The sequence below is a fragment of the Haemaphysalis longicornis genome, unplaced genomic scaffold (genome assembly GCF_048455015.1).
Source record: "Haemaphysalis longicornis isolate Haplotype H1 unplaced genomic scaffold, Haemaphysalis longicornis Haplotype H1 scaffold_7, whole genome shotgun sequence".
Classification (NCBI taxonomy): domain Eukaryota; kingdom Metazoa; phylum Arthropoda; class Arachnida; order Ixodida; family Ixodidae; genus Haemaphysalis; species Haemaphysalis longicornis.
Window position 1 is genome coordinate 38426426 of NW_027526422.1, and position 25706 is coordinate 38452131.

Genomic DNA, 25706 nt, shown 5'->3' on the forward strand with positions numbered 1-25706 from the left:
GTAGTCCTTCGTAGTTTAATTAGACCGCATCCGAGATATGCTAAATGGCAAGCTTTAAGGAACCATGCTCCGCATTCGCACTCGCTTGTACTGCTCCCCTGTCAACTGTGTTTTATGTCTTGCATTTTACGTTTTCACGTTCACATTTTCGGCTGCGGCCATTTTTTTCTTCTCCTCAGGTCCCGGAGTGAACACACCGGACCCCTCAGGAGGAGAAGAGCCGGCACGCACGATCACGCCGGTTGGCTCCAAGCCTTTGATCTGCGTGTTCGGCATCCACAAACAAAACTACAAAGCCATTAAAGTGGGCAACTTCTGCGATTACGCCTTCATTCCATTCTACGCGGAGACCACCAGTGATACGTTCGCCGATGACGGCAACCCGATGGTGCAGGCGCTTCTCAACAAGGCCGCCGCCTCCAGGAGTACGCAGTATGGTATCCACATCCCTTTTAAGTGAGTGTTCAACTCGCTGACCGACCCAACAGATCCCTGCCGGTGACTGGCGGGTATACACCGTACCTTGTTAAGTGTTCATTTAAAAAAAAAGAGTGGAAGAATCATTGTGCAAGCGAAATGTCAAAGTGGGAATACCCACATCAAGGCCGCCTAAAGGGTACAAAGACTAACTTTCCCGGGTGCTGTCGCCTTCCAGGGCACTTCACATCTATGCCACACGCGGCGTCAACTGCTCATTTATAGAACAGGGCGCAACAGAAGCATCTAGGCGGGTACCGTCACCGGTTGGAATGTCTTGCAATTTCCAGCGTGACAAACCGGCTCAAAATGACCGGTGGGAGAACCTTTTGAAGAGCGTTAAAGCCCGCGATTGAAAAGTGATGAAACTTAGCAATATCACGGTACAGACGATGCATTTTTACACCTTTATTGGATGAAAGGGGTAAAAAATCTTGTCTAATCCTTGATGAGTTTCAATTGTTCTTTTTTATTATACAGGTTGTACAGATGAAAAAGGCGGTGCTGGCTAACACCATAAAATAAGGCTGTGGGCAGTGCACCTACGAGTGGCAATGTCGATCGACTAGCGCGCAGCACAAAACACTGATACATTTAACCCTCACAAAAGTCGGACGTCCACTATAAATGAAGTGCCTATTCTAAGAAACGGGTCGTTTCTGTGTCTTTCCCGCCAGCCACACAATGAAACCAAGAGAGAAAAGTTTCCTGGCTTTCTTTAGCCGCGCAATTAGCCGACAGTGTATGCTTACTTGCTTTACAAATACGCTTGCTCTCCTTGCTTTTATAGCCAGCACAGAAAAGTCATTTGCTAGAGTCTGTGGGCTTGTCCCAAAAATGAATCATTTTTGCGCTGATTTGTGAAATACGCATTTTAATATCAACATGCCTATTTGCAAAAAAATTGTTAATAGTAATGGGGAGTGGGAATAGTGCTATAGGTGATGTGTTCCATAAGTCATGCAATTTCTTTAACTATCAAACACATATTCAACATCCTTTACACACGCTAAAGAAGTATGTTCATGATTTAACCACCATTTTCTAAGTGTAAAACGGGTTCGCATAACGAAAGACCGGTGTGACCACCTTGAAATACTTTTCGAAACTTGTTTACAGGAATAGAAAGCAAAACGTTCGGTGCGTATCTTCACGGTACTAATTTAAAGCGAATCGTTTTACCTCTACCCCGCAAGGGTTCTGTCGCGACCGTTGGCGTCAAGAGAAACCTCCCGCAAACAAATAAAAGTAGTTACTGGCACCCCCCGGAATCGAACCAGGAACCAACAGAGAAACGGAGCGAGAGCTAGTTGCCTTAGCGATGGTGCTACGAGCTATTTTTTATTACCGTTTTGTTTCCCACAAGACACGTCACGGTTAATTAAAACCGTCGGCCGAACTTCGGCTGACGCAAAACCTTAAAATAAACATAAAACGTACACAGTTCTAGAACAGGCAACCATTCCAGTTACGGTGTCTGCAACTTATACACAAAAAAGCAAACTAATACTTTGTGCAAAGTATTTTCTCATGGTGACGGCGTGGTGGTCAGCATGGCGCACCGCCATCCTCCATCTCCAAATTGCATGCAAGCCTAGAGTCATGATGAGGTCAAATTCCACACTTTTGTCGCTAGGTGCAAAAAGAAAACGTATGCGTTGTGGTGAAACGAGGAGGTCTATATTAAATGTTCCTTGTAACACTTCCCCAAAATGATGTCCTCCCAAGAAATTGTAAAAACGTGCACAACTGTTTCCGGCTTGTTGCACAAAGTGCGCGCTGTGGGACCAACAACATACAAGCATTTCTCCTACATCCAAGTCTTAACGGGCAGCGTACCGTGTGTAGCTTAAAGGAAAATGTCTTTACTGATGCTGGGATGGCCATATTTTTGACTCGTGATAACATGTCCTGGGCAGGAACAGATCAATACAATGAGCGATAAAGTGGCGTAGGGAAGAATACATCCTTCAAATCTGTTGTAAATACGTTCCTTGAGTCTGTTCCATGATATGCCAATAAAAACCGTACTGCTAGAAACCTGAAGGGGTACACTGGATCTTTCATACAGCCTTAAGGGCTACTACATCTTTCATTTGCAGACGAGACAAACGTCGGCAACGCCTTTGCTAATACACTTTGCCAAAACGTTCGCAGATGAGGGTCATTAACACTCCAAAAAAATCCGGTTAACAAACTGACGAACATAAACGTCACACAACCCTATCCAACCCTCCTTAACTCGCCGGAAAATATTGGTTCTACTTGAACGCTCCCAAACTGATGACCAAATAAACATGGCAAACACACGATGAATTTTCTGAACTTGAATTCGTGAGCAATGAAGGACTTGCCGCACATACCACAATTTTGCTACACGGAAAAGGTATGAAACTGTGGCCCGTTGGCAAACAAAGCTCGACCACCCCATTGGTTGTTTTTTGTGGAGCTTCACCGTCTAGGATTCCCAGTTCTCGCGGCTAACCTAATAGCTGTCCACGGGAGCTCCGAGATAACGCACTGGGGTTCGTGACAAAGAAATGTTTTCAAACACTAGCGGTGCTGCCTCCTACACCCCATGAAAAAACCCGCACACTTTGCCCAGTTAACAGAACTATTAGTAACTCGAGAAAATTCCTTCGTTATCATTATGGCCTTGATGATGGTCTCGTTGTCCTCACATATTGCAGCCACATCGTCCGCATATGTTAATAGTCTCACCTCGCTCGAGTGGAGTATGTATGTGTGTATTTATTGTTCTTAGGAAAAGGAAGATCCACCAACAGGCAAAAATTGTCTCGCCTAGGGGGCGGACACCGGAACGCCTGCTGGTGTAGTGGGGGATAGGGAGAAAAGAATACATAGGAATAGGAGGGTATGGGAGAAGGCTGATATTACAATGTATATAACACTCACAAGGGTAAATATAAAACAGGAAAGGGAGAAAACAAAGAAAAAAAAGGAGTTACACATTGAGAAATATAACATTACAGAGAAACACTACAGATATAGACAACACATGAATCTACAAAGGACAATGTTTAGCACACATGTAAAAGGGGACGCACACGCACACACGCACACACAAGTACAGAAGCTGCTTCAGCAGCAGCACTCCATCACAATCTGGGCAGTTAGGCAGAGTTGTAGTGGAGTGCGCTGTGCAGCCCCGAGGCCCGTAGGTATGTTCCCAGGGCCTCCAGCACTTTGTCTCGCTCCCTAGCACTGCCCGGGGGCCAAATCAGCTCCTCAAGAGACCGCCCTCCGTGAAGCACGACCAGCAGCTCGCCCGCCCTGCCGCAAACTTGGGGCACTCGTATAGTACTTGCGGCAGGGACTGCACGGGCGCTCGGCAGTGAGTGCAGGCGGGGCTGGTCGCCCGCCCCAGACGGTGCTTCCGCTCCGCCGTCCACGTCCCCCACACGGAGGCGCAGGATGGCCGAGCGCAGTCGTCGAGACAGGCGTGAGGCCCGCACAGGCCGCAAGCCCCCTCCGACACGCAGCCGCGGGTCCGGATGCTTTGTCTGGATGTGTCGCTGGATGAGCACGCGGGCGTCGTCCGCTGCCACCTGAGCCAACATGTCCGACGGACGCAGCGCGCGTGGCCCGGCGGCCAGCTCGTCCGCCCGCTCGTTGCCATCCAGACCAATGTGAGCGGGGACCCACTGCAGGCACAGTTGAGTGCCCCGGTCTGCCAGCTGTGCCGCCTTCTCCCGGATGCCCCGCACAAACAGGGAGTGCGAGTTTCCGTCCTGATGACGCACCACAGCCACTCGGGAGTCGCACCGCAGGGTGCAGCGCTCGGGCAAGGGCTCCATCTCCAGCAGCAGGTCCAGGCCCAGTCCGACCCCCACCAGCTCAGCCGTGGCCGAAGAAGCACAGGACAGCCGCGCCTGTCGGGTGGCCTCTCCCAGCACTCTTTCGGGAGGCTCTCCCAGGAGAGCTTCGCCGGAGGGCCGGAAGAGCGCGGTGATGTCGGCGGATACATGTAGCACAGGTAGGAACTTTGTTAGTCGCCCGCCTTGAGTGCTTGCCTCCCGTTCGCGGTGACGACCCGGACGGCGTGATTCGTGAACGCCGTCGAGCCTTGTGCTTGCATGCTTTGGGATTCCCCAAATAAACGGCTGTGCTTCGGCGCTACTGTCTACTGTGTTCTCGTATCGGCGAGCCTCGCTGGGCTTCCGTAGGTTCAGGGGCCCGCGTGGTTGACACACCGGGAGCTAGCGGGGTGGCCTACCCCAGAGTGCTGGCAAGGTCCCCGAGGAACCCCTCATATCCCACATGGCGCCCTACGTGGGGCTCATCTTCAGACGAATTCGAGGTTGCTAGCCGCCCGAGAAATGCGTTGCTGCATGCAGCCGTAGCCGCTACGCCTTGTCCGGAAGGCTTCGAACGAAACGCCTCGCGCCAGTCGGTTGCAGGCAGACAGTTATCGTGCCCGATACAGCCGTGACGGCAAATGTGTAAACCTTCCTACACGCACCAGGCGGTACGTCAGAAGGATACCTCCTAGCACCGCAGTCGCGGCCCGCTTGCGAGACGGGAGGTACGTAGGCCTTGTTCCAACATGGCGGCGGGTCGCCTTCGTCGTAGCGCCGTCCCCGTGCAGTCACGCCGGCGGCGCTGGTTGAAGTTTCCCACAGGCGCGGCGGACACTAACGAGCGAGGGTGCGGTGTTTGGGAGTCCGTAAGCCGCACGATGAGCCCGCCGCTACTGCGCTTCGAGTCCAAGTGTTTGCCGATTTGACGCCTGACAAAGGGATCGCTGAAGAATCCTTTCGCTGCGCGGGGGGGGGGGGGGGGGGGGGGGGAAGCGGGAGCAATGGATCGTTGTCTCCGCGCTTCCGGAGTGCGTGCATCTCGATGCCGTGAAGTCTCCGCTCGAGATTGCGTTTAGACAGTAACAGCTTCGCGCGGCTCGACAGCGGCCTCGTTGGTCGCGAGAGATTTCCCCAGTCTTAGGAAGAGACGGACTCTCAGGCGACCTATACCGGTGATGTGCGCCCGTAAGCCGCTGGTATTGCGGTTGGCGCTGGCTCTACGGCAGCTTGTATTGGTGCGATTGAGTTGCAGGAGCCTCGCCTGCTTGATGCTGACGCAGCTTTGCCGACCAACGCACCAAGCCGGAATTACTCGGACGGGTGTTTCGATGTCAACACCCCGTACTGGGCAAGCGAGCTGTCTCCAGGCGGGGGTGGCTGCTGGAGCACAGTTGCCGGACTCGTGATTCCGCAAGCAAGCGAACGCGCAAGGGGGAGTACCCTCGGGCATCTTGTTACCCTATTTGGCAAGATCGTCGATAAGGTTTCCCGCCAGTCACAGAAGGTTGCGGAGTTCCGCTGCTCCCCACTTCAAGTATGGAAATTGTTTGCACCAGTAGGTGAGAGCGAGACCTACAAACGGATACCACCGGAGCCACGCCAGTCACCACTGCCACGGACAGCAAGGGTGGCCTGCTGAATGACCGGCGGTTCCCGGCGCGGCCCGCGGAGCTGCCGCCAGTTGCTGCTCTGGCCCGCCGGGTCACCGACCTTCCGGCAGCCAACCGTTCGGGAGGACCTGCGGTCGAAGCGGCTACGGAACCCAGGAGGCGGCGGGATCTGGCGCCTACGCGAGCGGCGCGAGCCTTCGGGCAGCCGCAGTGGGCGTGGCCGTTCCTGTTACCACCTCGAGCTGGGAGTGGGGGTCATCACCGCGCGACCCCTGCGTTCGTCGGCTGCGGCTGCAGGCTTCCCCCGGGCCTGCAAACCTGCTGTGCTGCCCAGCCGCTAGGGACTCGGAACCTGTGCAATGTGTTTGCGGGTTTGTGAGGCGAGAATCGCGGCGGCGGCATCGTATGGTGAACCCTGGGTATGGACTTGCGTAGGAGTGGCGTTCGGTGGCAGTTTTGCTGACTTGAGGCGTCGTGACGAGTGTGGTGTAACGTGGCGTCACTCAAGGTCAAGGGGCGTCCAGTTTTTAGGGGGGAAGGAGTGTGGGACTCGTGGAGAACCGAGATCCCGAGCCGGCGCGCGCTTCGGGAGAGACGCTTGTGCGCTGAAACCGGTCCGGCGCTCCGCTGGTTCGTCGGCGTCCCCCGAGAAATGGCAGCACCGGTCCGTGCGTGGGCATAGGCGCGCGGTGTGCGCGCAGGGGACGAGGAGTCTCACCGGAGGCCCGGCCGGGGCAGGATTCGGCGGAACAGCGCGGCAGGACAGCGGTATGTATCTCAGGTGGGAACTTGTTTGTCGCGCGCCATGAGTGCCTGCCTCCCGTTCGCGGTGAGGAGCCGGACGGCGTGATTTGTGAATGCCGTCGAGCCTTGTGCTCGCATGCTTTGGGATTTCCCAAATAAACGGCTGTGCTTCGGCACTACTGTCTACTGTGTTCTCGTATTGGCGAACCTCGCTGGGCTGCCGTATAGGCGCGGTAGCCCGTGTGGTTGACACCCGGGGAACTAGCGGGGTGGCCGACGCCGGAGTACTGGCTACATCGCCCCGAGGAAGACCTCATATCCCACAAAAGAAAGCCAAAAATATTCTTCAGATCGCGCATTCCGGGGAGAGTGGAGCATTTGATGCCGCTGAGCTGTGGACGCGGCGAGTGAGCAAAACTGTGATCTCACGCTTTTTAAGTGCGATGCACTTTATAAGCGACCCTGAATCCGCCGTCCGCATTGCTCCTCCTCCTCTCCCCTAGCAACGGCGCGAGGAGCGGAGAGGAGCGTCTGTAGCAACGGCGCAGCGACGTCACACCCCACGTGACCCGCGCGCGCTCCGCCTCCCGCGCCGTGGCTGCGCGCGCCCGCGCCGGCTCCCGCACCCCTCCTCGCGCCGTGTCGTCACACTCCCACGTGACCGCGCGCTGGCGCCTTTGCGTCTGCTCCCCCTCTCCTCGCGCCATGACGTCACATGCTCTGCAGCTGGCGCGCCTCTCCCCCCGTTTGGTTTGCAGTCATCCTCGGCGAGCGCCTCTCCCCTCGCCTGACAGCTCCCCCTCGCCGGTACTGCGCCTCTCAAGGCGATGGCAGAATTACTACGCCGTGTACTCTCGGCGCAAGAAATGCATTCGCACTTCCTCACGATTCCCTTCGGGGAGGTGGGGGCAATTTTTGGTCGATTCGCATTTATTTAACGCACAACATGACGCAACATTAGCCGCCGCATCCTTTTTGAGTGTCTAAAGAGTAATCAGCAGTCAGCGGGGGCTGGGTATAAAATATTTATTTTAAACAAATACTGCAGCCCAGATTAGGTATAGTCGTATAGATCACGAGTGGGTAGGAAATACGGTGTGCAGTGCAGATACAAGGAAGGACGCGATCAATGTGATATAGCTAAGCCAGTCTGGATACAAAACAAAAATGTCAAATAAATACAAACCAATAAGATTGAACAAGCAAGCACTTAAGTTGAGAAATTACGAGGTTTTGATTACTTTCAGAGACGTCATACACTATGAAACGAGGTGAAGGCGAAGGAAACGGAAAATATAAAAAGATGTCTTTTTGTGTGGGCGTGGGGGGAGGAACGAACGCTAGCGCGTTTCAAAGGCTGCCAAAAGATATTGCTGAATTAGTTCACGAATAGTACCAGGCGCAGCATACCGCCGCTCGATGAGCAAGGAAAGAAACTACGTTTTTGTGTACCCGTTCGGCTGCGTTGGCGATATAGCAATAAAAGAGCGCAAACCGGAAACGCGGGTTAATATAGCTAACCCGAGGGTTAGCTATATTCTCTTGCTATATTCTATTGCTTAATATATTGCCAATTTCACCAGCTTGTGTTGTTTCCACTCGGCGGATTGAGCTCTTAGGCCAGGTAACTTATACCGACTAGTACAAGTTTATCATGCGAAGGATAGTTTGACATCCACTTGAATGCAGCCAAACGGCTACAAAAAAGCTATACAGCTTTCTCAGAAACTTACCAGTGGAAGAAAAATTCGTCCTGATCCAGGATTCCAACCCGGGGCCACCGCTTAACCGGAGCAACCTCTCTACCAACTGAGCTAACCAGCAAGCTAGCAGTTTGTATCGCGAGAGCTGATTGATCAACAACTCGAAGTAATGGACAGGTGTTAATCGACCAGATTCTGGTCGATTAACAAGTTTACCTTGTTTTCCCCAAACATAAGCGTTCGTTTTATTGTGTTTATTTATTTATTTATTTATTTATTTATTCAAAGTACCCCTAAAGGCCCTCACGCAGGAGGGTATTACATAGGGGGTAGTCAGTGCAGCAGAAACAAACATATGAACAAAATATATACACTGGGAAAAATAGAACATAAAAAGGACAACGCATGCGCGAACACAAATACGATATATGTAATGTTAGCTCGAAATAACGCGTAAAAAATTAACTCTGTAGAAGCAACAACAAACAAAACTTTTTAGAAAAAGAACAATCTGTCAGAAATTATGCAATAAATAAGCGATAGTTTTGTTTTCAATTCACAACTTGAGTGAGTATTAGTTGATTAAAATTAACAGCATCAGTGACGGTGGCTATGTGTGATGGCAATGCGTTCCAGTCAATGATTGTACGCGGAACGAATGACCGAGAATAGTGCAATGTATGACATAGTAAACGCTTCACTTTGAAAGGATGGTCGTGTCTGGGAAGAATGGAAGCTGGTGAAGAAAAGAAATCGTTATGAAGCAATGGGCGGTGATAAAGTTTGTGAAAAAGTGATAACCTTGCAGCTGTGCGTCGTTGCGACAAGTCGAGCAGTTCTGCACGAATTTTCAACTCAGTGACACTGGAATGACGGGAGTAGTCTGAAAAGATGAAGCGAACTGCGCGGTTTTGAGGTGATTCGATGTTGTTGATTATGTAAGCTTGGTAAGGGTCCCAAATTGCTGATGCATATTCTATTTTAGGCCGTATAAGTGTGATGTAAGCGAGTTTACGTAGGTGCGATGGGGCATGCTTCAAGTTATGTTTTAACATAAAGTATTGAAATAACTGGCATGAAGAAAAGACTCACGATAGCTTTCTAGACCCAATACTGAGAACCCTCTTCTTCCATAGCACCTGTGCCAACTGCATCTCCCCCTCTTTCCCCTCCCCGTCTGCGGTAATGCAATGAAACAGTAATGATAGTTTCGTTTGGCCTGACGAAGTACAAAACGTAACGTTAACGTAACGTAACGTAAATTTTTCGATTGAAGCGCCGTTCAACGTGCAACTCGTCGTTTTGTGGGAAACTCGTCTTTGGATGTGGCTACGTGGCGGCAGGAAAACAAAGAGAGATTATGTGAGGTGGGGAAGCGATCTATTGGCAGGATGTGGGCCGTCGCAGCCCTGAGCAACGCCATGCACCGCAAACGCCAAACTCTGCTCTCTTTTACTTCAACTTCAAAAGCATTTGGGCTCGTCAAAATACACTCCAAAAAGAACCGTAGGGTATATTTGACACATGGGTCCAGAATGAGCAATCGGAGTGGCCTAGTGTGCAAATTAGGCCAATTACTCAGTGGGCCATGAGAGAGAGAGAGAGAGAGAGACATTTATTTGAGCTTTATAAAATGGGAGTGGTTCCCTAGTCGGGGAATCCATGAGGTGAGCAGAGAGCCTTCGCTCTGGATGCCAGGAGCTGCTGGACGTCCAGATGGTCGCTGGTCACCAAGCAATTTGAGGTACAAAGAGCATGTGCGCTTGCAATCCGAGGCACCATGAACCCGTTGTGTGTTGTCCCAGGGCGCATGCGTTTTGCTGGTCAAATCGTACGTTGTGATTCGCCATTCGCCGAATTCACAACCTAAGCCACTTTATTCGACCATTCTGAAGCATTGTGGTGAAGGCCCCCTAAGGGGACTTATAGTTCATGTTTTAATGCGCATACACCCTCCCCACACACAAACGAGACCATCTGACAAAAAAAAAAATCAGGAAATAATTCTTGAGTACGGGGTTCCAAAATACTGTCCGCATATACATTCGTCAAAAGGCCTTGTTCAAACCCGTTTGTACTTTTCTTGAAATGCATCGGCTGTTATTCTTACACTTGTGCAAGCATGGAGTAAAAAGAATGCACAAGTTTTTTAACTGACTTTTCGTAAGACAATTGCGTCCCAGCTCAACTCGGCCGTAACTATGGTATTTTCAACGTCCGAGTCACCTCCGGTTAATGCATTTTCGTACATTTGAACCCATAGTACACAGCAGAGGCACAGCGATTGTACCCATTTTTTGGGGTGTTTTAGTCGCTCATGCAGTAGCTATTATCTACTACGCATCCCTCTCAACCATTACTCTGATGATGAGCCATGAGGGCGTTCACAAGTCGACCTGATCAAGTTTCTAAAGACCCCATGATCTCTTTAGACCACACTTCTCTAAAAAAATAAATACCATGTACTTAAGGGAAAGATGGTCGTTAATACGCGAAGATTTTTATCTGGAAGCCTGAAAATCCCAGCTGCTACGAGGGCGTCGGAATGACGCAATCGACATACGTCAGCTTTATGAAGCGAGGTACTATATGGCCTTCGCTTATCGTCATCATTTCGTGACACCGATTTTTTAAAGTTGGCTTTTTTAAAGTGTGTTTTTAGTGACGGACGACACAACCAGTGAAACTACATAAACTTCGCTGTAAAATATGATTGGATATGTGAAGGCAACAATAAAAGGGGAACAGATTGTTACCCCTTCTTACACGTTGCGAGTGGCCATGCGCAAGGCAGCTCTTGAGCAATGAAAAATGATGATGGAGCAGCGTAGGTTGTTTACAACGTGCAACCTGACGTGTTCGGCGGTTTTCGAATATCATGCAGTGTGCTGTGTCTGTGTCTGCAGTTGGTCCTAGCCAAAGCAACATTGTTCTCAGCAAGGAGAAAGTGAAAATCTAGCTGTGGAGTATCTAGCGAATCTTAACACAGGGACAAAGCTAACGAAGAGACGTCCAGTATCGCTGCAGAATATAGGCATTCTTGTGAATGGGGCTAACAACGTCAACAGAACAACGTCCACGGCGACTTGCACGCCAGGCTCAACCAGCAGTGCCCGCTGTACAATCGACTTCCGCTTGGTGCATCGGCCGCCGAAACACACTTGTTTTCGGCCACAGCAATGGGTGAAATGTTTTCAAGCGAAGCTTGATATAACTGACTGGATCTTGAGACGTGCGTCAGCTAAACGCCATACAGAAAAGTCCACCTTAAGAAGCTCGGATGAGGCTAATGATGATGATGATGATGATGATGATTATGACCTGACATCACGGTTGCAGGTCTATTAATATGCCATAGGTATTGTTCCAACGGGTATTGTACAACCCCGTGGGTATTGTACAACACCAAATAACTGACGCGTCGAGCAGCGCTTAATAGTTGACGGCTTTCAACTGCAAAGCTTAACGTTAAGCCCAATATCGGAAAAAGTCTTCTAAGGCACCGCCCACTACATTTCTGTGAGTTTGTGCTGTGCGCCCCCGCTAAAAACATTTTCTGAAACCGTTCAGCTGCTATAAACTCCGACGCCGGAGGCCGGCTATCTGGCTGAATGCATAAAGTCTTGTTTGGTACAGTTGTTTCTTTTTTTATCATTAGCGTAGGAAGTCAGAAGTACGGCGCACATGTTGGCTGAGCGATGGTATGATTTTTCGATTGCGTACGCTTTTTTCACGATTTCCTTGTTGGCCCGAGAAAAAGGGTTTAAGATCTCTCACTACTTGGCTCTAGATTCTAACCACATTGCACTGAATGCCACTCGGTGTTCGCGAAGCTCATTTGGTACGCGTTGCATTTCAGCGATTCCCGAAGACCTACATAAAAAGTGTATTCCCCTTTTTATATTTTGGCCAAACCCTTTCAGAAAGGCAAAAAAAGTGGCATCGCTGCAGGGCTGGCATGTTTTTTTTACACAGCATGCGTTTTTTTACACAGCACGCGAAAATTGCTGGAGCACAAGACACTCATTACGGTACTCTGTCGTGGGTTTACAACATAGCTGTTGCCAGTTATGTAAATGTTTAGAACGCAGCCCCCGAAAATTTTGCGTGGCGAGTTTGCTTGCCGTAAACTCGAAAAGCAGAGGCTAGTTCGTGAGTTCGAGCAGTTTACGAGTAGTCTAAGTAAGGAAGGAGGCAGCGGGAGGAGGTCGAAAGTCATAGCTAGAGTCGAAACAATCTCATAAAACATAAACTTGGATATGGTGCATGTTCCTGGTGGCGTTTGTGGTGTAAAAGTTGCCCCGGATGAGCATTCTCGCTGGACCGCGTTCCTTGTCCCTATTTCTTAAAGGCGGTGCAATTTGTTTAGTTTTTACAGTGTGGTTGGGGAGTGAGCGCTGCCAGCGATTACTAGTTTACGAGTCCTACGGCAATACGCAGGATGTCCTGGCTGCATGGGTAGTTTCGCAGACAACCAGATGGTTGTAGTAAAGATCGTTTCCCCGAAGTCCGGTGTCGATCAGGAACCCAATCGCCCGGGCTCCGGTTGATTTGGCAGGAGGCTGGCAGGGCGAGGGTGTTGAAGTTCTTGGAGATGGCGGTCGAATTGACGAACTTGAGGCGTTGAGGTTGATCAAGTGAAACGGAAGTTTATATACAGCTATTTACTGTGGGAAAACTGGGTACATGAATAATAAAGGAAAAACTGCAAACTTCAGCTAGACGCCAGCTCCGAGTGCGCATAAATCACTCGAGCTCCACAACTTGGTCTAACTCCCCTATTCTCAGAGCGTACACAATCCGCTCGAGAAACCACGGCCGAGACTCTGTCTCGCCGCAAGATCCGTCAAGTTGCCCGGTGCGGCGCTGCACCCTAATCCTCCGACGCGATCTTAACCTCGACTAGGGGGCTCCTAAATCCCAACCTAGCGTTAACGGTCGAGACTCCTTGTCCCGCCGGGAACTGCCAGCTCAGCGCTCAGACAAGAACGATTTCCAACGGCCAAGTTCGGTCTTATAAAACCTCGAGATCACCCTCTCTCGGGAACGCCCCTGTAGCGTTCGTACATGCGCAAGGGAGTGCCTAAATTCACGTAGACAGCTGTCACTCAGCCCGTCACGGAATATTCAATGAGGCGCCGCTATCTTCGGGTCAACGGCACGCTTGCAGACGAGCAAGTTCGGGCGACGCCACGGGGTGAAAGCGAAAGACGGCGACAGTGCGTCATGCTGACCAGGGCGCGACAACAATAGAGACACGCCGGTAATCCCACCACCTCCGCGCGTCGGGCGGACGTTCCTGGAACCCGGCGGCGCTATTTGCGTTCTCAGTGGGGGATTATCCTTGAGGTATGCGGTGGGCCAGACGATCCGCCTCCCGTGCACGCCATGACGAATTAGCGGCGGTTGCAGCGCAGTGTCGGCAGTGCTACGTCGCTAGACAGAGCGGCGGGTTCTCACGCGCAGCCCGGGCGCCCTGCTGCTATTCTCATAAGTGGACCTTACAGTTGTGTTAGTGTGTTAAAAAAGCCCATGACTACCTGCGTGCCTTTGTGTAGGAAAGTGTAAAATAGGTTTTTCTACGAATAATTGATACTGATGTGTGATAACTAAAATTGAGGTGGTAGGTGCATCTCTAAGATCAACGGAGTCGTCATGTATAAACCCGCCATTTTTTTAGGTTTTCCGGGACACGTGCAGAATCTGCTCTCCACGAATGGCAATCTTATTTCCCGCTACGTGTCCATACCCCCGAATGAAAGGGTAATACTTCGATGTGCTTGCCCGCAATGATGTTGGCCCAGTTCCGCGACATCCGAAGTTTTGACACGTAGCAACGACTCTGGCGGTCAGACGAAAGCTTCTTTTTCCGCCGACGAGTGAAATCCCATCTTTATAGTGGCTGCTGCTTCCGCGCCGCCGCGAGCGTGTCGTAGCAGGAAAGCAGGGAGCTAGACAGGAGCGGTCGTGCGCGAGCACTGACAAACAAATAAGGTATACACCTAAAAATGAGTGGCCTAAGCTTGCGTCAGTAAACTTGCGACTTCGTGTATATGGCCACGAGCGGGTTCTTGAGGCCTCATACAAAATAACGGGTCTGCACATGAAGACGAAGATAATGAGTGGCACTCCCGTCGTCCTGCCTGTCAGTATATAATGGTGCGAAGCACCGTCAGCACCACCTCCGCCAGCCACGTTATAATCTCGAACATGCCCATTTCGGCGCCGCCTGAAGGAAGAAAGAGACGGAGGGCGTTCGGAGTAAAGCTCTGCTTTAGGAGCTTCAAAAATAAACACATTTATTACTGCATGCTTGGAATTTCTGGCAATTGCAAATAAAAAGCCGGCTTGAATAAATTTTTACGCGGTTGTATTGCACCCCTTTCCAGACGCATCTCGAACGTTACCATGGACGTCAGCAACAGCGCAGGTAAAGGCAAAATCATGGAGTACTGGACGAAGAAGAATATATTCAACTACGCCATTTTTGACGTATCTGGGTATCCAGACGGCAAATCAAGTAGCCTTCCTTATAAACAACTAATGGAACCAGCATTAGACCTGCTCAAGGTACTGAGTTTGTCGCTTCGGGGTAGAATTTAACGGCTACTAAAAGTATCATCTGCATGTATTTTTTGACCACCTTGTATGCGTTTGATAAACTTCGTTTGATCGCCTTGCATACGCTCAGTAATTGAGAAATAAAACACCAATGCAAAAACATCACTTCATCACTAACATTTCCTCATCGCTGTTATCAAAGTGCAATACATCTAAGTACAATAGCAACACCCAGAAATGGCCCTCCCTAGCTTGCCAGATAGACCATTAAGGAACCCGTTCGAACCATCAAAAATTATTTTGCGTTTTGCGTTTCATGTATCCCTAATCCACGTCTTAAGTTTAGCCGATGCGGTACATACTCCTTCCTCCTTTCTATCAAAGCCGTATCGTCCAAGGGGTGGCCAGTTTCGTTGATTGCAAGTGGATCTCTGCTTGCATTTCTGTAAATGCATTGTATATTTTATTGCTCACTGTAAGGTATATATGGCTCCAGTTTTTCTACAAAAGAAATAGGCCATTCGATTGTTAGCTTGACAATTCTTGAACCCTGGTGCACAGGCGCTACAAAAATGGCTGACGGGCCAAAAAAAAAAGAAAACATCTGCCGAAATTCAAAGAATTATCTACTAATGCGTAGCATTCTCTTGACGCTTGTCTAATGTGTGAGTTCATGACAGCCAATTTTTTTATTGCTCGACAAGTTTCCGACCAGCTATCCGCATTTATTCTATTATAACGATTACAGGCGTCACTCCCGCCTAAACTACATTTTTGTGTATATTAAGGGCGTTACACGATGCACAATTTTCCCTATTCTTCTACATTTCTTTTTTTTTGTGTGTGTGTTCAAAATTCTGTCCAGCCACTTATCTGCATTCACGCAATTTCAACAAAGAAGATTTACATTCGCCACATACGCATTCTTGTGGAAACGCGGGCGTTACACGGTTCGCCATTGTCGCTATTTCATTCTATTTCTTATTTTTTGACCTTTTAAAATCCTGTCCTATTAATTATCTCCACTTGGGGTTTCATCCCCATTAAAAGTGTCCCTTCAAGCAAATCTGCATTTTTGTAGAAATGCAGGCGTTGCACTGTTTGCCACATTTCAATAATTTTCTATTTTTCTTATTTCTTGGATTTTAAAATTCTTTTCCACCAATTACCTTCATTTACGCTGTTATATTCATTACAGGTGGAACTTCCGCAAAATCTGTATTTTTGGAGGAACAGTGGGCTATACACGCTTTGTCAATTACGCTAAATTTTTCTATTTACTTATTCTTTGGATTTTGAAAATTCTGTTGAACGAACTATCTCTCTTTACGCTATTATACGATTACAGATTGAACATCCACAAAATCCTCACTTGTAGAAATGCAGGGCGTTACGCTGTCCTGGCTCTTGGGGTACTGGGCTAAGAATGCTACGATTTAAATATTATCTATACAGGCGGGAAGACCTGATGAACCACCAAAGCTCGCCACAAGGGCGCTCGGTCCGTTCCATCCGGCGTCGCGAAAGTATCTTGGAGAGAATACAGAGGAGGCTAAATGAACCTAAGATGAGTTGAGGGCGATGAATGCGAACGAGAACAGTCCCAAAGAGCTTTCGGAGTATTTGGGAAGCCAGAACACTTAAACACCGTGAAGGGCTACGACGGCTTTCAAATCGATGTAGCTTGTGGGGGGTTAGCAGGCTGTCCGTTAACGCTAGCCAGATAAGACAAGCGTCTGTCGGGGGCACAGAACAAGAGTAGTTGAGGAGGGCTATCCGCTGGGATGGGACAGCGCGGGCGGGCGGGTCGTTAAAGTCACTATCTTGCGAGGATGAAAAGAGCTATAGCTTGCGGATCAGCCCAACAGATGACGCGTCAAGCGCGTTGCCATAGTTTAAATGTTCTACTATGAACGCGACGCACAAAAATCGTAATATCACCGAATATATTGTCAAAAGTGCCAGATTTCTTTCTGTAAATTAAAGAAATAGAAGTGCTGGACATTTTAGCAGCAGTTATTAATAAATACTTCCCTAGTTACATGTCGTACCGCGCTTCAAACAAAGTACTATACTCGGTTACAACTCAAGAACGGCACCACCTCATGTAGTGTATCACTCCGCCAAAGCGCTGGACCCGTGACGTCAGTGCGCGCGCGTTTTGAAAGGGGTGTGCTATGAATGCGTGATATCGTCTGCTTTGTCGCACGCAGTTTGTTTGTCGTCACTGGAGTCGTTTATGAGCATATTAAGCCCAAAAAATCACGGAAACAGCTCACGCCATGTTCAAAATATTCCCAGTAACGCCCTACTTGCGCCGCGCGGAGAAACATCCGGCTACGGTGATAAGGCACAACGGCAACTTCCAGTGCCGTTCTTAAGTTGTCACTGAGTATAGAAGGAATCCCGGGGCAGCCGACACCTTCCGACGCCGCCTAATCGTCATGAGTGCTTCACTCTCGCCGCTATCGCCTCTCGCGGGCTTCTCAGATTTGCGCGCTTTTTATGTTGCGCAAACGCAAGTGTTTTCCATACGCGCTTCCTGATGATGGCACGGAAATGTGTCGTGCCGAACTGTAACAGTGGCTACGTATCCTGTAAACAAAGAATTAACTACCTTTAGAGTTCCTATTGACCCGGTACGGTTAGAAGTGTGGGATCATGCTATTCCCGAAAAATATCGGGAGCTCACGTCTCGTGAATGTTTGCGACAAGCACTTCTCAGAGACCGACATAGAGAAGCGGTGGTATTACGGCTAGCTACTAGACAAACCTAAACACCCTGTCCTGTTACCAGATGCCATGCCGTCAATATTTCCGAACTGTCCCAGCTACTTGTCTTCTGTTCGCAAAAAGAGAAAGCCAACTGGACCCGTCGTGACGTGTGCGAAGCATGCCAAGACGGAGACCTTGGCCAACATGCACGCTACTGGAGAAAATGAAGAAAATGAGGCGGTGTGTTCTGTCACCCTCCTACGTTGTTTATGAGCCCGCGGTTGGCAGTACTAGCACTAGTGCTGCGAACTGCCAAGACAGAGGCAGCGGAATCTGCAGTGTTGGAAGTGATGGTAACCGACTCTACGCTGTTGCTTCTAGTGTCGCTGACGTGCATACAAAAATCGAGACTCAGAAATCGCAGTCACGTGAGACGTGCTTGTAAGACAAGTTAGCACGGAAACAAGAAATCGTCACGCCCGGCGTTGCCTGTAGCCGACAAGACTTCGTACAAGGAGCAGTCAGCATCTGCTTTGTCGAGATGAAGAAGCCATCACCATCGATCCCGTTGTTTGCAAACAAAAGTGTCAAATTCACTGTATGCAAAGGGAGCGTAAGTGTGACGGAATACGTCCTCCAGCGTGAGGTCAACAGCATGGTAGTCAACGCCCCGACAGGTACCCAGCATGCTACTGACGTTACGCAAATGCTCGAGACTTTGCACAAAAAACCTTTATGTCGCACCGGTCCGGCGCAGAGAACATTTCCCGGGAGAAAACTCGAGTGCGTTCGAACTGCTTCGGTTTGACTGCCTTCTCACCTCTGGAGATCGGGAATGAAGCCGCACAGGGAAGGAGCCGATACGCCGAACAGCGGGGCAGCCTAAGAAGAAGACTGAACGAACCCAGCCGTAAGTAAGAGATCTGTTCGACACAGCACGACGTGTCCCTTAGCGGAGAAGACAATACTGACGATAAAAAAGGCGCTAGCTTGGCCTTCAGAGCCCAGTGACGTGTTCTCACAATCGATGCGACGCTGGAACGGACCATGCAGCAGCTTTTCGAAAGGCAGTGCATCGTCCGAGGAAACAACGGCAATCATCGTCAAAGTTGAAGACCTCCCAATGACACCACCCCAACGTTTCAGTTGACTGAGCTTGCTAATAAATTGACAGAACATCATGACGTACTACGCAACCTAAAGAGAGAAGTGGAAGACACTGTAGACATTGATAATTTGGAGGCCGAGTTTGAAGATGCACTCATTCTTGATGCCCTAGTTTGTGTGAAAAAAAAAGCGAAGGTTGGAGTTAGAATGGTTGAAACAAAAAATCTCGGGAAAACCTAATTGCTTGTGGGAAAGATGAAACTCCCGCAGAAAATACGGAACGCCGAGATTTTGAGATCAGTTATGATGACGGTTGGATGTTTATGGCTCAAGGCCAACTAGGGCAAAGAGCGCCAAAACAATGGTTATGTATGACGGTTGAAGATGTAACCCCTAAGATTGCTCAACAAAAGCAGAGATTAAAATAGTAAAATCAGCAAGGCAATGCGGGTGGCTGGTGTAAAAGGCCAGGGTGTGATAGTGCAGGGCATGAAACTATGTGCAAGAATTACGTGTGATAGGAAATAAGCTGTAAAAATTTGATTTCGCTAAGCACTAAGAAACGTAAAAGTGCGTTGTAGAGGGACCATGGGATCCTCCGCTAAAAACAGCGCTGGGTGTAGTGGGATGTGTTGTCTGTATAGTCGTGGGAAATGTTTGCGTCTTGTTCTGTGGAGTGTTCTGCATGTAATAAGAATGTGAATTACGGATAGGCCCTCCCCACACCTGCTACACAAGGGCCTTGGAGAACCAGTGAGCAGATGGGAGTGTGTTGCGTGTGTGTGGCCTATCCGCCATCTAGCTAGTACAACTTCAATGAATCTGTTGTGTGAGTCAGTAGTGTATGATCCTAGGTGTGGTGTAATTAGGTGTAACTTGTTGTCTGTCTGTGTGCTCCAGTCGGCTTGCCAGTTCCTGCGAAGGTGTTCTCTTATGTATGGCTTGAGGTCGGTGTACGGTAATTTTGTAATGTCCACTGTGTTCGTGTGTGCCACAGCGGCAGCCATTTGTGTTTGCCGCAGCGGCGGCCATCAGTTATTTGGAAACTTACAAAACGCCAAAAACAAATCACAACTCAGAGCGGAAAGCGATTAACGCCGACACACAATGAAGCTGTATTTTCAAAACATAATGCAAATGAAAACTAACCACCTCATACATTCTCCCGAAGGGAGGGAACGGGAAGAGAGTATTACTACCAATACATTTTTGGAGTGAAAGGCAATGATTCCTACAACGACTGGATTAGCGAAAAACAAGGAAACCATCAGCGACTTTGACATCGATGACCTAATACCGAGGACAGTCCAGGGGTCGTCTACCTGCAAAGAGGAAACAGTGCTTTAGATGATCAATGATAGAGACGCTGAGTACTCTGGCGAAGACAAAAAGACACATTTGTTACGGCCTGATGTACCTTGTCCTGCATTTTTCGGACATAAATCGATGGGAAAGCCGCACGTGCGAAAAAAGAAAGAATTGTAAAGGCAAAAATTTCTCAAGGACAATGGACCTCAAAAATGGTTGGGCTCATAATTTGCCACAGTTTAAAAAGAATCACCGTCGCCTGCTGACGTTGGGAGAACGAAGGAAAAGTCTTCAACTTCTTACAAGGAGACGCACGGTGAACCCCTACTCAAACCAAATTTTTGGAACAGCACTGAGCACTAAAACCGAACCGTGCCCTTTGGGTAGAGCCACAACTCAAATACAGCCCACGTGCATGCGGCTGCTACAAGACAAAACGGCTTGTGGTAACTGAACAAAATCCCTGCGAACCGGACAAGCAAATGGAGTTCAACTGGTCTTCTGAAAAGACTGCATATAAGGCTGCAGTGGCTTGGTCATTGAGCCCACGGAAGCTGAGGCATTGTTACCCTTGATTGAGGTAGAAGCCGCCGAATGTTGAACCCTTTTAGCTCACACGGACTTGAAATGAGTTCTCCAGGAAGTGAACAATTTGCTGGCCAGGAACCATACTGATTCCTTGTTGCGCGGGGCAAGATGTTGTGAAATAGATGCTTCTCTTGTGCTCCACTATCATCATTACAAGCTTGTTCCATTAGAGCCGCCCGCTAAATTCTCACACCCTTTTTTGACCGAAAAGGGTGTAAGAATCTTGTCCCACGGCAAACACCTTTAAAAAGTGTTTTAGCGAAAGAAGGGCGAACGGATGAAAAACGTTAGTGCCCTTCCACTCTGAAGAAGGATGACCGGCAAAGCTAAGATGCACAAAAAAAACACGCTTATCGTAATTTGCGATTGAGCATACTTCCTAGCCAATTAGCTTAATGGACTTCTGAAGGATCCAAGCTTTCTACTTGCAGATAAACATGGAGCTGCCTTGGACCCTCCGGCATCGTAAGCATCTAACTGTTGGTGTAAATCTGGGTTCAGACTGTTGCCGCAACTGTGGTTATAACTTTAAAAAATGACGTCATTTCACGCCTGAGCCAAACGAACTTCCTGATATTCCATTTGTTTCGTCCATAGATCATGATACGACTTTTGCATCGGTGGTCTGATCATAGCCTAACACACAAACCCAATCCGCTCTACCGCTAAGGACTCCGGATAATCCCGTTGGGCCATTTAACGTCCGCATTTAAACCTCGCACCAAGACAAAGGACATGGCATCCATCAGTACGGGCATGAAACGTATAGTTGCGCGTGCACTCCCCACTATTCCCCACTACAAACCTGCGCACGCATAAACCGGCAACCGGTCATGTGCGTCCGCTTAGAAGTGACAGACGCGCTCGAAAATATCCCTTGAATGCCCTCTGAAGAAGTTATATTGGCTCACGCCGGCGTTCCAAGCGGGCAAGTTGCTGTTCATGCGGGAGAGACACGCCGCTACTCAATGAGCCAAACTTGAGGCGCTAACGGTGGGCCCCACCTGCTTTCGGTTGTTTTTGCGCCCATTCGCGCTTGTGTTGGGGCCAACACTTCAATTCTTGCTTTCCTTCCTCCAAACAAACGCCTTGATTGATTGATTGATTGATTGATTGATTGATTGATTGATTGATTGATTGATTGATTGATTGATTGATTGATTGATTGATTGATTGATTGATTGATTGATTGATTGATTGATTGATTGTGTCACGTGAACCGATGGTGGGGTGGTCTTAACCAGCTCGGAGCAATGGACACCGGGAAGCCGTTGACGAGTTGGACAAAACACACATTTAATGCACACTCAAAAAACCCTAATGCACAGCACTCAATGATTAAAATACACGCAAACGATAAACACTCACATCTCTAACTAACAATCCCAAGATACAATTCAGCTCTAACCCAAAAGTCTCTACAATAAAGTTCTATACAATTCTTAATCAAGTTAATTACTCTTCTACCACAACTCCCTAGTTGTGTCCTTTACAACTGCGTCTCTACTAGACTGGCCTACCCCGCTGTCGTCGGCGCTGACGTGTCGCACCCTTGCGTGGCCGCGACTCGGTGGTAGCCGTCTTCTTCTCGCTTCGGTGGCGGCGTTCGATGCGCGCGGTCACTCCTTGGACGGCGTGGGCTCCGCGCGTACTGACGTTTCCTCTGCGGCTACTTCCTGGTATCCGCTCCCGCTGGATGTCCTTGATGCCGGCGTTCGATGCGCGCGGTCATCCCTTCGGCGGCGCGCTTCCTCGGTGGCTACCCCCTGGTAGCCGCTGCCGCTGGAGGTCTCAGGTAGGCTTGGCACGAACATCGCCTTTCGGGGCCGTCGAGACGAACGTCGACGGAGCGTGGACGCTGGCCGCTGGTGCCCGACCGATGCCGCTGGGGCCACGAAGACACAAGTTCGTGGTGCACCTAGGATGACGGTGCCGATGCGAAGTCGGCCCGCTCCCGCCCAGGCTCGGATGGCGTGGTCGACGGCCTGGCCGCGTCCCCCTGGCTCGTTCGTTGAAGCGCACGTGCTCCGGCCGCCTCCTGGTTTCTTCGGTTTCTTGCCTCCCCCTTCTCTTTCTGCGCCCCGCTTTTATACCCTCTGGGCTCTCCCGTGGCGCACTCCCATTGGCTCTTAGCCTCTTGTATGTCCTTATATGGCCAACTCGCCACTTGTCCCATGCGTGGCCTTCCCTGACTGGCCGACCAGTGCGCTGCCACCTTTGCCCATGATTCCTCGGTGCGTCGGCGCTGGCGCTTGCTGATTTGGCGCGCTCCTGGCGCGCACTCAAATGGCCGTTCCTTTGTTCTTTTTCCTCGTTTTTTCGGGGGTTTTGATGCGTCCCTCTCTCAGGGGGTGCCCTGACACATGACAGATTGATTGATTGATTGATTGATTGATTGATTGATTGATTGATTGATTGATTGATTGATTGATTGATTGATTGATTGATTGATTGATTGATTGATTGATTGATTGATTGTAGGCTTTAAGGCTCTGACGCAGCGCAGGCGATGAGGCGCGGCGTAGTGGAGGGCTCAGGATTAATTTTGACCACTTCGGGATCTTTAACGTACGCGGAAATCTCGTACACACGGGCGTTTTTCCTTTTCACCTTCATCAGACAAGCGGGCAGCCGGGAATCGAACCCACGACCTGAAAGCCCTTTAACTCTATTCTCGCGTACAAACATGTGGCTATCCGTTTTCCTTCCTTCTCGTATGTGTCTTACTGTAAGATGTCTGTGTAACACGTCAACCAGCACCCGAACCACTCGATTAGGAGGACAGCGGACTAGCCTCATTGAGCCACGTAATTTCGAGATCTAAATCTCCCACCAGACAGTCGGCCGGCATTTCATCGGTAGCTACATAAAGCCTAGCTGTGAATTTTGAATTTTATTGGCGCAGCAGCCAAATTTGGCTATAATGCGCCAGACACAAGGTAATATATTTTGAACACATTACGGTAAAAGGCTCATGTAAAAATCATGTAAAGTGGTAAAATCAAAGTTTCTGTAAAAGCTTGAGTGCACTCAAAAATTTAAAAACCGCTCATGTAAAAATGACGTAACATGGTAAAATCAAAGTTTCTCTAAAAGCTTGATGGCACTGAAAAATTTAAAAACCTTTCCCAAGGGAACTAGGGGTTCATCGCCTAGCAGTAAAACAGGGTGCAGTGGAATTTGAAATTCATAAAAGTGGGAAAAAAATTCACGACGCTTGTTTTCGTAACTAGGACACTCGACAAGTATGTGTATTACTGTAAGGCGCTTCCCACATTGCTCACATTCTGGAGGGTCTTCTCCCAGCAATAGGAAGTAGTGGGTCAAGCGCGTGTGCCCAATTCTCAGGCGACATAACACCACCTCTACAAATCTTTCTTTATGTCTGCAGCTCTGCCACTCTCTCAGGTGCGGCTTCACAAGGTGGAGCTTGTTTTCATTGAGTTCTGTCCATTCAGACTGCCACTTCTTCGTTACTGATAATTTTAATCCCCTTCTGTAATCCGGTAGGGTAAACGAGTTTCCGTCACTTTGAGCTCTTTTGTCTGGGCTGCGAGGGAATCTGCCTTTACATTGCCGTCAATCCCTACATGACTCGGTAGCCGACAGAAGCTCACGTCTAAGGGATTTTTGCTACAGTCCATCAGTTGGTTAAGCAGTTGTTGGACAAGCGGATTTTTGGTTTCGTTTCCTGAACACAGGGCTGCTATCGCGCTGAGAGAGTCAGAGAAGATGACTGACTGTGGCGTCCTTTCAATGCATACTTTGTTTAAAATGAGCTGTAAGGCATGCAGTTCGGCAGTGAAGATACTAGTGTCCGGTCTGAGCCGTTGACATTCCTCGTAATAAGGTTCAATTGCAGCTGCTCCTACATGCCTTTCTCCTTTAGAACCATCTGTGAAGTAAGTAGCACATCCGGCATACCTGAACTGGATATCTAACAACTCTTGCTGCAGTAGTTCCTTTGGAGTGTTGTGCTTATTGTACTTCAGCAAGGAAAAGTCACATTGTGGCTTGCGGTATTCCCATGGAGCATAACCGATTCTGTGGGTGACCAGCATGGTATCGTCTACATAAAAGTCAAGGGCTTCATTAAGAATGCGGTACCTGAAAAACATGGTTGGAATAGTCCGAGGCCTGTTGGTAAAGAGAGTTTCAAAGCGAGGTTTCAGGAACAGCTGTCGACAAGGGTGAGTGGTGCAGCAAAGAATTCTCATTATGTACATGTCTCCGATGAGTACTCTCCGTTTGTTAAGTGACCATTGACTGGTTTCTGCATTCAGGCTTTGTACCGGAGATGTCCGGAAAGCTCCGGTGCTTATTCTCAAGCCCGAGTCTTGAATGGTGTTGAGCGCTTTGAGTACAGGTTCGCGACCAAATCCATATGTAAAGCAGCCATAATCCAACTGGGAACGAATTATACTGTTGTACAGTCGCAAAAGGCAGGTACGATCTGAGCCCCAGGTTCTGTAGGATAAATGTTTTAAAACATTCATTGATTTCAGACATTTTTGTTTTAGATAATTAACATGGCTTTTAATTGTTAACTTTTGGTCAAATATTAAACCAAGAAATTTGTGCTCAGTTCGAACAGGGATTTGGGCCGATTTAATGTGCAGCTGAGGATCTAACACAATTCCTAGGTACAGACTGAAAGGCACACAGACTGTTTTTTTCTGCACAAAAGTTGTATCCGTTTTCCTCGGCCCACTGCACTAGACGGTTGATGCCAATTTGCAGTTGTCTTTCGCAGGATGCTAAGTTGCACTAGGAAAAGCTGATCTGAATATCGTCCGCATAAAGCGAATACATGGAAGATTTTGGTATTAGACGTGCAACTGAGTTTAGCTTGATTAGGAACAAGGTAACACTAAGAACACCTCCCTGAGGTACGCCAGTTTCCTGAATGTACACATTCGATAATACTGTTCCAAATTTCACTCGAAAGGAGCGAATGGAAAGGTAACTTTTCACCATTGCAAGCATTCTGCCTTTTACACCATACCCCTGCAGATCTAACATTATACCATGTCTCCATGTGGTGTCATAAGCCTTCGACAAGTCAAAAAATA